General features: G+C 43.7%; 1 protein-coding gene across 1 annotated transcript in view; it reads left to right on the top strand.

The window, feature by feature from the left end:
- The window catches only part of unkl (unk like zinc finger), a 191,751-nt gene that overhangs the window by 64,274 nt on the left and 111,789 nt on the right, over positions 1–15,688 (top strand).

Raw genomic sequence — 15,688 nt, 5'->3', positions numbered from 1 at the left:
AGCGACTCGAGCAAAGACTTTCCCCACTATGCTGAGCAGGGAGATTCCACGGTAGTTGTTGCAGTCACTGCGGTCACCCTTGTTCTTATAGAGGGTGATGATATTGGCATCGCGCGTGTCCTGTGGTAGTGCTCCCTCGTCCCAGCACAGGCAAAGCAGTTCGTACAGTGCTGAAAGTATAGCGCTTTTCACAACCACAGGATGTACCAAAATGCTTCACAGCCAATTAAGTACTTTTGAAGTGTAGTTACTGTTGCAGTGTAGGAAAGTTGGCAGCCGATTTGTGCACAGCAAATTCTCACAAACAACGATGTGGTAATGACCAGATAATCTGTTTCTGTGATGTTGATTGAAGGATAAGTATTGTCCAGGAGAGTGGGGATAATTCTCCTCCTCCTTTTCAAAATAGTGTCATGGGATCTTTTACATTCACTTGAGAGGGCAGGTGGGGCCTCAGTTTAATGTCTTATGTGAAAGACCCCGTTCTTCTCCTGTGGAGTCATTTCTTACTGTTTCAAATATTGATCTAATTCTCCCTTCAAAAGATCCCTTGACCACTTCCTGTGACAAAGCATTCTATGCTTCAACAGCCCTGTGTAAAGAATTTCTGCTAAGCGCTATCCTCACTTCTGGTGACTTTAGTTTAAATGCATGGCCCCAAACAGCAGCATTTGTATACCACCTTTTAACGTAAGAAGTATCCCAATGCACTTAAGAAATAGGTGTAAGGAAAATGGATGCCATGCTAGTAAGAAGATTAAGAGATGTAACCACAAGTTTGGTGTTGAGATTCTGATAGTAAGTCCCAATGAGTCGGATTGGATAGAATGAAGGGAGGAGAGGATGTAAAGAAGGCTGGAGTTTGAGGAAAGAAGCATTCTGGACAAGACATATGATCAGAGGAGGTTTCAGAGATCTGATGAAAGACCATGGAGGAGTTTATCGACTGGGACAACAATTTTTAAGGTGAAATAATGCGGTAATGCTAATCAGTGGTAGATACGATATAGGGTTTAAAACTCAACTAAGAAATCAAGATATTGAGATTACGTATGATTTGGTTTAGCCAGAGATGGAATGGGGGAAGGAAGAGATCTGTTGCCAAGAAGCAGAGGGTCTGGCATAGGCTGTAGTCTTCCCAGTGTTGAGTATTCCCTAACCAAAGGTCCTCTGCTTTGTATGGTAGGCTCATGTCACGGGAATTAATTCAGCACTCTGGACAATGTTCTTTGAGAATCCTGCCACGCACGACTTCAATCAGTTTGGAGAGGACACTATTTGAGGGCTGCAGCTGCCGTTCCAATCATTCAGTCCAGATGATATTCTGCTTGGTGGAACTAGACCCCCAGTCTCTTCTCCCTATGAAACATCACTTGGCTTGCATTCATAAAAGTTTCATCCAGTGCCTAGTTGAGCAACTAGGCTTGCTTTATAATTGGTTAAGTCCAGCTCTGGCTATATGCCTCACTGGTCTGTTTCCAAAACTGTCTTTGTTAATGCTGAGCTTAAAGAAACCTTATTTGCAAAATATTGCACCTTTTGTTTGGCAGGGATGGACTGTTTTTTAAAATGGGGATAGAATATTCCATGATTACTTCAAGAAAAATAGCAACTCACCAATTCTGTACAAAAATGTACCTCTCAATTATGGTAGTGTTACTGTAGATGAACTAAATAGATGTGAATTTTTTATTCTAATAAAATGTTCCAGTTGAAGGTCAAAATGGTGCGATTGTGTTAAAGTAATGTCTAATTACCTGTACTGAATATTGGTACGCATGTTGACTGGATTGTGTGCACTAAATTAAGAGTAGCAAAGAGGTTTTTTATTATGTTTAAAAAGTAAATAAGAACATGTTCTCTTTGCTCTAATTGTTTTGAGTTATGCATTTCAGCATAAAGTTCTTTTGAGTATAATTTAGTGCCGAGGCCATATCCAAAGTGCACACTGAGACAGTTCTGAACACATTTTATGCAGTACAATTGTAATTAATTTTGCATGCCTATTGGTATATTTGATTTGTCCATTGCAACATGCAAGGGACAACTTTTCATCTGGTTGTATTTGTTTTGAAGTGGGTTCGTTCAGTAATAGGTCTGGGTTCTTCTTACTAACTTGGTGGATTTGGAGAAAGACAGATGTCTGACTCGTCCCACCATTTGTTAAATCGCATTGGGAATAAATGGAAATTTACAAAAAAAAATTGCTGTACTCCTGTTTGGGTAATATGGTACAACACACGCATGTAGAGAAGTTGAGAAATTTCTTGCAGTATGTCTGAGCTTTTAGTTAACTTAATAAATTACTTGAGTAAGTTTCTTATGAGTAATATAAGGCCAAAATGAGTTACATAGGAACTAGGATCAGGAATACACCGTTCAGCCCCTTGAGCCTGCTCTGCCATTCAAATAGATCATGGCTGATCATCTACTTCAACCCCATTTTCTGGCACTATCCCCATATCGCTTGATATCTTTAATATCTTGAAATCTATCAATCCCTGTCTTGAATATATTCAACGACTGAGCCTCCACAGCCCTCGGGTAGAGAATTCAAAAGATTCATCACCCTCTGAGTGAAGAAATCCCTCATTTCAGTCCTAAAGGGACTCTTACTATTCTGAGACTGTTGTAGACCTCACCACCCCCCCACCCCCCACAACCTCACCCCCAGCCAGGGGAAATATCCTTCCTGCATGTACCCTGTCGAACCCTGTAAGAATTTTATATGCTTCAATGAGATCACCCCTCATTCTTCTAAACTGCAGAGAATAAAGGCCCAGTCTCCTCAATCTCTCCTTGGTGAGGAAAACTGATGTTTTATAAAGAAAGCTGCTATTTTATGAAGAAGGTTGCTGATTTGTACAGGATTATAAGTGAACAAGTGAAGACTTGTAATCTATTTATTTGAAAGGTTTCCAGTTAAACATGCACTGCTCTTAAAAATTACATCTGCTCAGACTAATTGTGAATCTGAGATGCTGAATGGCTGCAGTGTGCATTTCAGTTTCTGAATCTATTTGTTACGACCTCAGTGAGACTGCAAACATTAAAATATGAGATATGAACACCCAGACCAATTTAAAGAATTCCACAAGATTTCACATTTTAAGACTTTTATTATAACAATTAAACTAAAATAAATTCCCATGAACTAAATAGTACTTTGTAAATAGCCGATACCCCAAATTGCAAAGAAAGGTATTTTCTTTACTTATTCTAACAGTTGAAAACCATACACCACACTTATATGTTACACAGTCCTCTTTGTTGGCAAAATCTTTGCAGTTAGAAGTCCCAAACTGCTCCCAGTTGCAGTGGGTTGGATCTCCTAGACCTTTTCAAAATCAATTTCCTCTTTGCTCACTTCTCTGAGCGCTTTCAACCTGGACATCCATGAATAAGGCGATTCCTGGTGATCCTGTTGGGCTTTTACTTCTCAGCAAACTTCAACTTTCAAACAGGCACAAGTCTTCACAGCCTTTCTTTGTATCAGGCTTCCGAGAGCAAGTGTTTCCTCTTTCTCTCTCAAGGCTGCCACCGCTAGTCGTCTTGCTTACAGCGTGCTCTGAGGCTGGAACCACTGGGTTTCCTTCTTACAGCCTGCTTGCCTTCAGAAAATCTGTTAAATTTATCTTGATTCAAAAGTCAATAGCTTATTGTCCTGTTCCAATATGCTAAGTCCAGAAGTCTGGTCTGACAGCACCAGCTGGGCCTTCCATTGTTTCCAGGTGTTAACAGCTGCTTGGTACATTTTGCAGCATCCAAATCATGGACTCCTTGTTTACGACTTGCAAATCGGGGAGGGTGAAACCCATTGTTGTTCAGGTGTTAACCCCTGCAGTCTCTTTTTTTCAAAATAGTCTTTTATCTGTGTTTTCTGTTGTCCTGGTAACCAAGATTTATGTCTTGTCCTTTAGCAGAGTGAATGTGAGGTCACCTGACCTTCTGGACTCCATCTTAAACTTAAAAATCACAATTTTTGAAACATAATCTTATTGCAAAGTCCAATGTTCATAACAGAGTGCAGTGCTGCTGCTGTTTTCATTTAGATAATCCCACTAGTGATGGAATCTCTAAATATGAAGTATGTACTTTGATCTACAAATTACTTTAGAAATGTCACCCACAGTGGCGCAGTGGTTAGCACCGCAGCCTCACAGCTCCAGGGACCCGGGTTCGATTCCGGGTACTGCCTGTGTGGAGTTTGCAAGTTCTCCCTGTGTCTGCGTGGGTTTTCTCCGGGTGCTCCGGTTTCCTCCCACAAGCCAAAAGACTTGCAGGTTGATAGGTAAATTGGCCATTATAAATTGCCCCTCGTATAGGTAGGTGGTAGGGAAATATAGGGACAGGTGGGGATGTTTGGTAGGAATATGGGATTAGTGTAGGATTAGTATAAATGGGTGGTTGATGTTCGGCACAGACTCGGTGGGCCGAAGGGCCTGTTTCAGTGCTGTATCTCTAATCTAATCTAAAATATGGAGAATGCTTAGTTGCATAATTTTTATGTTGTCCTACTTTGGCTTGTAACATTTCTGGAATTTCTGTTTATTTTGATTTCCTAATGTTTATTTTTGCTATAATTAGATTGGAGGTGGCTGTAAACTGATTTCTGCAGGGACAATAGAGTGTTCTTAACTCGTTGGGCTTTGCACATGTCCAATTTTATTGGACACAGTTCAACTGCCAAGCTTATTTCAGCAGGTTTGGTCATCTTTTATCAAGTTTGGCATGAGTGCAACCAGTGACATTGACAGTGAGGTGCATAATGTAAATCACGCCAGCAAATCTTGAACTTGATGAAATCTGCTGAGCTTAGATGCTCCATTTCTAACCTGTTTGGTGCTGAACCATCAATCTTTAAAATTTAAAATGAAGTTTGACATGTTCCTTGAAAATTTTTTTTTTAAATGCCATTTGCTTGCATGAAATCTTATTGGGTTTTCCTGAACGCAAATTATTACTTCTGTAGATATTAAACCTCAGATGCTATAATCAATAATTCATATATGCATGTGAGAATGGTTAGTTTGCTTGACATTCATGATGGAGACATTTGTTTGATCAGAATTCCAGAAATCCTGTTTATAGCGATGTGTTGCAGTCATTCAAAACGTGGTTTACCACCTATACTTAAATTATACTGCCATGAGCAAAATTCCCCACATGGACAAGAGTCTGCATTAATTTTTTATCAAATCACTATTTAAAAAAAAAAGACAAGTCTTACTTGCTGCTACCACGGCAGCCCTTCTCCCCCAAGTATCTCTTGCTTTGAATTTTTTTCTCTGTCTTGCTTTCTGCTCGTTGCCCCTGGAATGCAGTAATGATTTTCTGGTCGTCTTCAATATTTATCATGCTAATTACTTTGACTTTTATTGAATGTCAAAAAGGAACACTTGCATCTCCATAGCACTTTCTCACAACCTCAGGATGTTCCAAATGGCTTTACAACCAATGAAGCACTTTTTGAATTGTAGTCACTGTGTAACATAGGAAATGCAGAAGCCAATTTGTTGACAGTAAGCTCCCAGAAACAGCAATGTGATGGTGACCAGATAGTCAGTTTTCAAGATGTTGGTCAGAACACTGGAGAGTACTCCATTGCTGCTCTTCAAATAGTGCTGTGAGATCTTTTATGTCCACCTGAGAGGACTGACGAGGGTTTGGTTTAACGTTTTATCTGAAAGGTTGTGCCTCCAATAGTGCAGAACCCCCTCAGTACTCCACTGGGGTGTTGCCCTAGATTATGTGCTGAAGACTCTGGAATGGGACTTGATCCCACAAATGTCTGACTTAGGCAAGAATGCTGGGAGTTCAAACATGAGGAAACAGTTTGACTTCTGAGTTCACAATGGAGAGGTTGAAGATGTGGACATCAGTCCTGACGACAAGGTTTGATTTCCAGTAAATTCCAAGCGTTCACCTGTGAAAGACTGCGGTGGACTGTTGAGCGTATTGGCGTTAGTGGAATGTTACCTAGTTGATGAACTTAGATTTGCCCATCCCTTAAAGTAAGGGTACTCGGGGTGCCAAGTATTTTACTTCATTGTGAAAAGTAGACATGAGTTGAAATTTTACTTCCTCATCAGGGAACCCAAAAATCTTCTACAGGTATGTAAATAGCAAACAGTTAGTTAGAGATGGGGTGGGTCCTAGCAGGGACAAAGAGAGGAGTGATGTATTCTTTGCGGAGCAGGGCAAGGCTAGACTACTTAATGAATACTTTATATCGGTGTTTTCTAAGAATGAGGATGCTGACAAAATATTGGTAGAAGCGGAGATGTTAGAGGAAATGGGATGGGGTGAAAATTGATAGGGTGTACTGGAAAGGCTGGCTATACCTAGAGTGGATGCAGCCTGGTCCGGGTGGCTTGCATCTCAGGTTGCCAAAGGAGGTGGGAGTGGAGATAGCAGAAGGGCTTGCTGCAACCTTCCAATTTTCCCCAGATACAGGGGAGGTGCCAGAGGTTTGCAGAGTGGCAAATGTGACATCCTTATTTAGAAAAGGGTGTAAGGACATTCCTAGTAACTAGCAGCCAGTCAGTTTAACATCAGTGGTCGGTAAGGTTTTAAAAACCATAATCGGGGGGAAAAAAACCGCAGGTACTTGGATAGGTTTGAGTTGAGGAGAGCCAGCACAGATTTGTAAAAGGCAGATCATAATTGACTAATCTAATTGAATTTTTTGATGAAGTAACAGAGAAGGTTGATGAAGGGAACGCAATGGATGTTTTCTGTATGGATTTTAAGAAAGCCTTTGACAAAGTACCACATAAAAGGCTGGTTAACAAAATTGAGGCTCATGGAATAGGAGGGTCAGTGTCGGCTTGGATAAAAAAATGACTTAAGGACAGAAAACAGCAAGTTGTGGTAAATAATTGCTTTTTGGACTGGAGGATGGTAGAGAGTGTTGTTCCGTGAGGATCAGTGCTGGGACTACTGCTTTAATGACTTGGCTATTGGGATAACGTACGTCAGCCAAGAGCGACGTCTCAATTCATTTCATCTTCGCTGCCTCTGGAAAATCCTTGGCATCAGGTGGCAGGACCGTATCTCCAACACAGAAGTCCTCGAGTCGGCCAACATCCCCAGCATATACACCCTACTAAGCCAGCGGCGCCTGAGATGGCTTGGCCATGTGTGCCGCATGGAAGATGGCAGGATCCCCAAGGACACATTGTACAGCGAGCTCGTCACTGGTACCAGACCCACTGGCCGTCCATGGCTTCGCTTTAAAGACGTCTGCAAACGCGACATGAAGTCCTGTGACATTGATCACAAGTCGTGGGAGTCAGTTGCAAGCGATCGCCAGAGCTGGCGGGCAACCATAAAGACGGGGCTAAAGCGTAGCGAGTCAAAGAGACTTAGCAGTTGGCAGGAAATAAGACAGAAGCGCAAGGAGAGAGCCAACTGTGTAACAGCCCCGACAACCAATTTTATCTGCAGCACCTGTGGAAGAGTCTGTCACTCTAGAATTGGCCTTTATAGCCACTCCAGGCGCTGCTGCACAAACCACTGACCACCTCCAGGCGCTTACCCATTGTCTCTCGAGACAAGGAGGCCAAAGATTGGAATAAAGAGTAAAACTTCAATATTTGCCAATGATACCAACCTTGGAAGTGTGGCAAACAGTGAGGATGATATCAATCGACTGCAACAGGGCATAGATAGGCTAGTTGAATGGGCAGATGAGTGGCAGATAGACTTTAATACAGAGTAGTGTGAGGTTAAAAGTGGCAGGACATATTGAGAGAGTAGTTAGCAAAGCATATGGAATCTTGGGCTTCATAAATAGAGGTATTAAATACAAAAGCAGGGAAGTTATGCTGAACCTTGATAAAACCATAGAAAAAGTTATGGCACAGAAGAAGGCCATTCAGCCCATCATCTCTGCGCCAGCTGAAAAATCTAGACGCCCAATCTGATCCCACCTTCCAGCATCTGGTCCGTAGCCTTGCAGGTTACAGCACCTCAGGTGCACGTCCAGGTACCTTTTAAATGAGTTGAGGGTTTCTGCCTCCACCACATTCCTGACAGTGAATTCCAGACACCCAGGATTCTCTAGGTGAAAATGTTTTTCCTCATGTCTCCTCTCATCCTTCTACCAGTCACCTTAAATCTCTGCCACCTGGTAATTGAACTTTCTGCTAGGGGAAACAGGTCCTTCTGGTCTACTCTATCTAGGCTCCTCATAATTTTGTACACCTCAATTAAGTCACCGATCAACCTCCTCAGTTCTAAGGAAAACAACCCGAGCCAATCCAATCTTTCCTCATAGCTGCAACTTTCAAGCCCTGGCAACATACTTGTAAATCTCCTCGGTACTCTTTCCATTGCAATTATGTCCTTCCTGTAATGTGGTGACCAAAACTGTATGCAATACTCCAGCTGTGGCCGAACCAGCGTTTTTTTTTTACAGTTCCAGCATTGCCTCACTGCTTTTGTCAATAAAGGAAATCATTCCATATGCCTTCTTCACCACTCTATCTACCTTTCCTGCCACCTTCAGGGACCTGTGGACATGCACTCCAAGGTCTCTCGCCTCTTCTACCCCTCTCCGTATCCTCCCGTTTATTGTGTATTCCCTCGTTTTGTTTGCCCTTCCCAAATGCATGACCTCACACTTCTATGGTTTGAGTTCCATTTGCCACTTTTCCACCCACTCAGCCAAACCATTGATGATATTCTGGAGTCTACAGCTATCCTCTTCAGTATCAATTACACGGCCAATTTTTGTGTCATCAGCAAATTTCCCAATCATGCCTCCCCCATTTTAGTCCATAGTATTAATATATACTACAAACAGCAAGGTTCCTAACACTGAGCCCTGTGGGACACCACTGGAAATCGCTTTCCATTCGCAAAAACCTCCGTTGACTACTACCCTTTGTTTCCTGTCACTGAGCTAATTTTAGATCCAACCTGCCACATTCCCCCGTATCCCATAGGCTTTCATTTTTCTGACCAGTCTGCCATGCGGTACCTTGTCAAATGCCTTAATAAAATCCAAATAGACCACATCCACTGCATTACCCTCATCAATATCCTCCTTGTTAATTCCTCACATAATTCAATTAAGTTAGTAAGACATGACCTTCCCTTAACAAATCCGGCACAGATTCGGTGGGCCGAAGGGCCTGTTTCAGTAAAAGGGGCGGCACAGTGGCGCAGTGGTTAGCACCGCAGCCTCACAGCTCCAGGGACCTGGGTTCGATTCCGGGTACTGCCTGTGTGGAGTTTGCAAGTTCTCCCTGTGTCTGCGTGGGTTTTCTCCGGGTGCTCCGGTTTCCTCCCACAAGCCAAAAGACATGCAGGTTGATAGGTAAATTGGCCATTATAAATTGTCACTAGTATAGGTAGGTGGTAGGGAAATATAGGGACAGGTGGGGATGTTTGGTGGGAATATGGGATTAGTGTAGGATTAGTCTAAATGGGTGGTTGATGTTCGGCACAGACTCGGTGGGCCGAAGGGCCTGTTTCAGTGCTGTATCTCTAATCAAATCCATGCTGATTATCCCTGATCGGTCCCTGCATTTCTAAATGGCAGTTTATCCTGTCCCTCAGAATTGATTCTAATAATTTACCCACCACCGAGGTCAGACTGACCGGAATATAATTATTTGGCCTATCCCTTGCACCCTTTTTAAACAATGGTAGAACGTTCACTGACCTCCAATCCTCTGGCGCCTCTCCCGTAGCCAGTGAGGATTTGAAGATGATCCTCTGTGCATCCGCTATTTCCTCCCCGGCTTCCTTTAACAACCTCGAATGCAATCCATCTGGCCCTGGCCTAACCAATTTCAAGGATGTCAGACCCTCTAGTACCTACCCTCTCATTATGCTTATCGTATATACTATTTCTCACACCTCTTTTACTACAATGTCTGCATCATCCCTCTCCTTTGTGAAGACGGAGACAAAAAACTCATTAAGAACCCTGTCCACATCTTCTGCATCCACGCACAAGTTCCCTTGTATATAGGTCCTACCCTTTCCTTAGCTATCCTCTTGCTCTTAATGTACTGATAAAACATCTTTGGGTTTTACTTGACTTTACCTGCCAATAATTTTTCATGTCCTCTCTCTTTGCTTTTCTAATTTCACTTTTTACTTCACCCCTGCACTTTCTATACTCTAGGCTTTCTAAAGTATTAAGTTTTTTGTGATCATCAGAAGCTTTCTTTTTCTGCTTTAACTTGCCCTGTAAGCTTCTAGATAACCAGGGGGCTCTAGATTTGGCCGTACCACCCTTTATCTTTGTGGGGACATGCCTACATTGTGCCTGTAGAGTCTCGCTTTTGAATGCCTCCCACTGGTTGCTACTGATTTCCCTTCAAGTAGCTGGATCCAGTCTACTTTTGCCAGATCACCCCTCAGTTTCGTAAAATTTGCCTTCCTCCAATTTAGAACTTTTACCCATTTTATCTTTGTCCTTTTCCATGATTATGCTAAAACTAACTGTGTTATGGTCGCTATCTCCAAAATAGTCACCCACTGCTACTTCATCCACTTGCCCAGCTTCATTACCGAAGACTGAATCTAGAATTGCGTCCCCTCTTGTTGGGCTTGTTACATGCTGGCTAAAAAAGTTTATAAAGCTGTGGTTAGGCCACAAGTGGAGTATTGCATCTAGTTCTGCTCACCACATTTTAGTAAGGATGTGAGGTCCTTGATGACAATGTTGAAAATGCTGGCCCCTTTAATTAACCAGGACTTACTTCAGAGTTAACAGAGAACAGGTGATGCTCATTGTAACTTGTATTTAAAGGCTGGGTTTTTCCACAGTCAAGGGAGTTATTTTTGGACAAGGAGTGAATCCAGAAGGGAAGAGTGGGAATTGTATTTGTACTGAACTGTGGATTGAGAAAACACAAAGAACAGCCAGGCGCTATGCAAATGACTACTGGCAACACCTATGCAGTCGTATTCAGCTGGCCTCCGACACCGGGAACATCAGAGGAATGTGTGATGGCATTAAGAGAGCGTTTGGGCCAACCATCAAGAAGATTGACCCCCTCAAGTCTAAATCAGGGGACACGATCACTGACCGACGCAAGCACGTGGACTGCTGGGTGGAACACTGCCTAGAACTGTACTCCAGGGAAAATGTTGTCACTGATACCACCCTCACTGTAGCCTAGTCTCTGCCAGTCATGGATGAGCTCAACGAACAACTAACAAAATCGGAACTCAGTGATGCCATTGATTCCCTAGCCAGTGGAAAAGCCCCTGGAAAGGACGGCATTACCCCTGAAATAATCAAGAGTGCCAAGCCTGCTATACTCTCAGCACTCCATGAACTGCTTTGCCTGTGCTGGGATGAGGGAGCAGTACCACAGGACATGCGCGATGCCAATATCATCACCCTCTATAAGAACAAGGATGACCGCGATGACTGCAACAACTACTGTGGAATCTCCCTGCTCAGCATAGTGGGGAAAGTCTTCGCTCGAGTCGTTTTAAACAGACTCCAGAAGCTGGCTGAACGTGCCTACCCTGAGGCACAGTGCGGCTTTCGAGCAGAGAGATCCACCATTGACATGCTGTTCTCCCTTCCCCAGCTACAGGAGAAATGCCACAAACAACAGATGCCCCTCGACGTTGCTTTCACAGATCTCACCAAAGCCTTTGACCTAGTCAGCAGACGTGGTCTCTTCAGACTACTAGAAAAGATCAGATGTCCACCAAAGCTACTAAGTATCATCACCTCATTCCATGACAATATGAAAGGCACAATTCAGCATAGCGGTGCCTCATCAGACCCCTTTCCTATCCTGAGTGGCGTGAAACAGGGCTGTGTTCTCGCACCTGCACTGTTTGGGGTCATCTTCTCCCTGCTGCTGTCACATGTGTTCAAGTCTTCAGAAGAAGGTATTTTCCTCCATACAAGATCAGATGGCAGGTTGTTCAACCTTGCCTGTCTTAGAACGAAGATCCAAGTATGGAAGGTCCTCATCAGGGAACTCCTCTTTGCTGACGTTGCTGCATTAACATCCCACACAGAAGAGACTCATCGACAGGGTTGCGGCTGCCTGCACTGAATTTGGCCTAACCATCAGCCTCAAGAAAACGAACATCATGGGACAGGACGTCAGAAATGCTCCATCCATCAATATCGGCGACCACACTTTGGAAGTGGTTCAAAATTTCACCTACCTAGGCTCAACTATCACCAGTAATCTGTCTCTCGATGCCGAAATCAACAAGTGCATGGGAAAGGCGTCCGCTGCTATGTCCAGACTGGCCGAGAGAGTGTGGGAAAATGGCACACTGACACGGAACACAAAAGTCCGAGTGTATCAAGCCTGTGTCCTCAGTACCTTGCTGTATGGCAGCGAGGCCTGGACAATGTATGTCAGCCAAGAGCGACGTCTCGATTCATTTCATCTTCGCTGCCTTAGGAGAATCTTTGGCATCAGGTGGCAGGACCGTATCTCCAATGCAGAAGTCCTCGAGGCGGCCAACATCTTCAGCATATACACCCTATTGAGCCAGCGGTGCTTGAGATGGTTTGGCCATGTGAGCCGCATGGAAGATGGCAGGATCCCCAAGGATGCATTGTACAGCGAGCTTGTCATTGCTATCAGACCCACTGGCTGTCCATGTCTCCGCTTTAAAGACATCTGCAAACGCGACATGAAGTCCTGTGACATTGACCACAAGTCGTGGGAGTCAGTTGCCAGTGATCGCCAGAGCTGGCGGACAGCCATAAAGGCGGGGCTAAAGAGTGGCGAGTCGAAGAGACATAGCAGTTGGCAGGAAAAAAGACAGAAACGCAAGGAGAGAGCCAACTGTGTAACAGCCCTGACAACCAATTTTTTCTGCAGCGCCTGTGGAAGAGTCTGTCACTCTAGAATTGGCCTTTATAGCCACTCCAGGCGCTGCTTCACAAACTGCTGCCCACCTCTAGGCGCTTACCCATTGTCTCTCGAGACAAGGACGCCAAAGGAGAAGAGAAGTTGTGGATCACAGACTGTACCCTGCGTCCTGATTTTGGTGAATGGATATCTGCCAATTGATCACTTGAAAGGGTGTAGAGGTGATTTACCAGTGCTTCCTTGGATTTTAGCTATCGGGTTAGGTTGTAGAAGCTGGGGTTTTTCTTTGTTGCAGCAAAGGAGATTGAGGGGTGATTTAATAGTTGTGTACAAGATTATGACGGGCTTGAAGGTTTTGGGCAAGAAATGTAGGGGGAATGTGAGGAGGAACTTTTTTGGTGAGTGAATGGTAATGACCTGGAACACACTGTCTATGAGGGTGGTGGAAGTGGAGACGACCAATGATTTGAAAGTGAAATTGGATGGGCACTTGAGGGAAATAAACTTCCAGGGCTAGGCGGATAGAGTGGGAGAATTTGTTTGACTGGATTGCTGTACAGAGAACTGGTATGGATCCGTTGGGCCGAATAGCCTCCTTCTGTGCTTTAATGAGTCTATGACCCTCTGAGGCATTGAGTACAGAGCAAGTATGTTCAAATGCAAACCTCATTGAGCTGTACTGCGCAATCTACCAAATTTGTTGTTTACAAGGTCACAAGTACCAAACAAAACTTCCGAGAAATGAATTTTCATGGTCAATTTGAGTATAATCTCGCAGGGATGGAGCTTGACGCTGGTTCCTTGTTGGTAACCTGTTCTTGAGACACCTTGAAGCAGGAGTTTCTCCTGGACAGCAGTGCACTGCTGGAAGTATGGATTATTTACTACTTGCGCCACTTGTATGATATGTAAAATTGTTGGTAACGTATATCCTGATGCTGTGTTAGTCGCTCACACAGAAACTCAGCTACAAAGACTCATGGACTGTCTCTCCTTTGCCTGTAACTTGTTCTCCTTGATCATGAGCATCAAGAAAACCGTGGTTATGGGACAAGGTGCTGGATCTCTGCCCATAATCACACTAAATGACACCCCACTGGAAGTGGCTAACAAATTCTGCTTCCTTGGGTCCATGGTGACAGACAATCTGTCCCTTGTTGCAGAGCCTGATACATGCATAGGGAAAGCAGCTCCCACCTTTGGCCAACTTACAAAATGCGCTTGGGGCAACACCAAGCTGACCCGTCGGACTAAGCTGATGCTTTATAAGGCCTGTGTTTTCAGCACCTTGCTGTATGGCTGTGAAACATGTGTGACTTAAAGTTACCAGGAAAGGAAGCTCAATAATTTCCATCTTCGCTGTCTGCGGCACATTATGGGTATATCCTGGCAGGATAAAATCACAAATGTGGCAGTCGTCTCAAAGGTGGAGCTCCCAAGTGTGTTGGCACTAATCAAACCGAGGTGGCTTCGGTGGATCGGACACGTCCGGAGGATGGAAGACGGTCGCATACCCAAGGACCTTAGTATGGCGAGGTAGCCAGGGCCAGATGACTAGTGGGGCACCCAACGCTCCGCTTCAAGGATGCTTGTAAGCATGACATGAAGGCCCTAAATTTCGACTATCGTACCTGGGAGTCGCTAGCTGCGAAAGAGGGAAATGGCAACACATCCTGTGGACTGGTGTGCACTACCACGATGACCAGTTGTTACAGCAACTTGGGAACAGGCGCCAACGTCAAAAACAACTTATAGTGTCACTTGGCAGCTTCACATGTGGCACTTGTGGCAGAACCTGCCTGCCTTCACAGCCATCAATAAAGATGCACCAAGAGAAGACACCTAAAGGGATTGTATGCTGCGTGTCTATCTTTCGTAGATGGAAGGATACCAAACAACCAACCAAACAACTTATGTCAACCAAAGACTGGTGACCAAACATTTGTGTATGTACATGATGAGCGGTTAGGGTATCGCATAGCCTTTTAGTATTCTTGGGCAGATCCTAAAGGTTGATTTCTGTATTGTATCAGAGACTCTTAATGACAAGAATATCGAGCACCGGCTCATTCAGCTTAACTGATGAAAAGTATTGCATGTGACCCAGAATCTTTGTTAATGCTCTTCGTGGTCAACTAAGCACATTCATCTTTCAACTTTAATAAAATTGCAGTCTGATTTTAACTGGCATTTTGTAACTTGAAGAAGTTGTTTAATTTCATTTGAAGGATTGAAGTGGGGTTCTTTCATATCTTTTTTGAAACTGTGTATTAGTAATGTTCCCCTTTCCCTTCCTCTGTCAAGTGTCAATAGTATAAGTTAAGTGAGAATTGAGGGTAGTATATGGACAGTTAGTATAAGCGTTAACACTTTTTTCCCCTTAATTTGCTGAATTATTGAGAAAAACAACTACAAAGTTGCAAGATGCCTTATTCAAAGAATCAGCTGGTTATTTGTACAAAAGCAAAAGACTGCAGATGCTGGCAATCTGAAATAAAAACAGACGCAGCAGGTCTGATAACTGTTTCTCTCTACATAGATGCGAATGTTTCAGGTCTGACATTTCGTCAAAACTTGGAGGAGTTAGAAATGTAATAGGTTTTGAGCGAGTGAAAGGGGGGTGGGGGAGGGTGGGAAGAACAACAAAAGGGAAGGTCTCTGAACGGGTGGAGGGCAGGGGTGATTAAATGACAAATAGTTTCATGGTGCAGGGTCAAAGGTGATGATGGGACAAGTAAAGAAACAAAGGTAAATGAAATGGAAGGGTTGTGCATCAACTCACTCTGTATTGAATGAAACTGATCTCCTTTGCACTCTTTGTATTGTTGACTTGGTGCTGTTTTGAACTGTTTTGTAATGTATTTTTT

This window comes from Heterodontus francisci, chromosome 24 (assembly GCF_036365525.1).
Source record: "Heterodontus francisci isolate sHetFra1 chromosome 24, sHetFra1.hap1, whole genome shotgun sequence".
NCBI classification, from domain to species: Eukaryota; Metazoa; Chordata; class Chondrichthyes; order Heterodontiformes; family Heterodontidae; genus Heterodontus; species Heterodontus francisci.
The sequence above is the reverse complement of the archived record's forward strand: the minus strand, read 5'-3'. Positions and strand labels throughout refer to the sequence as shown.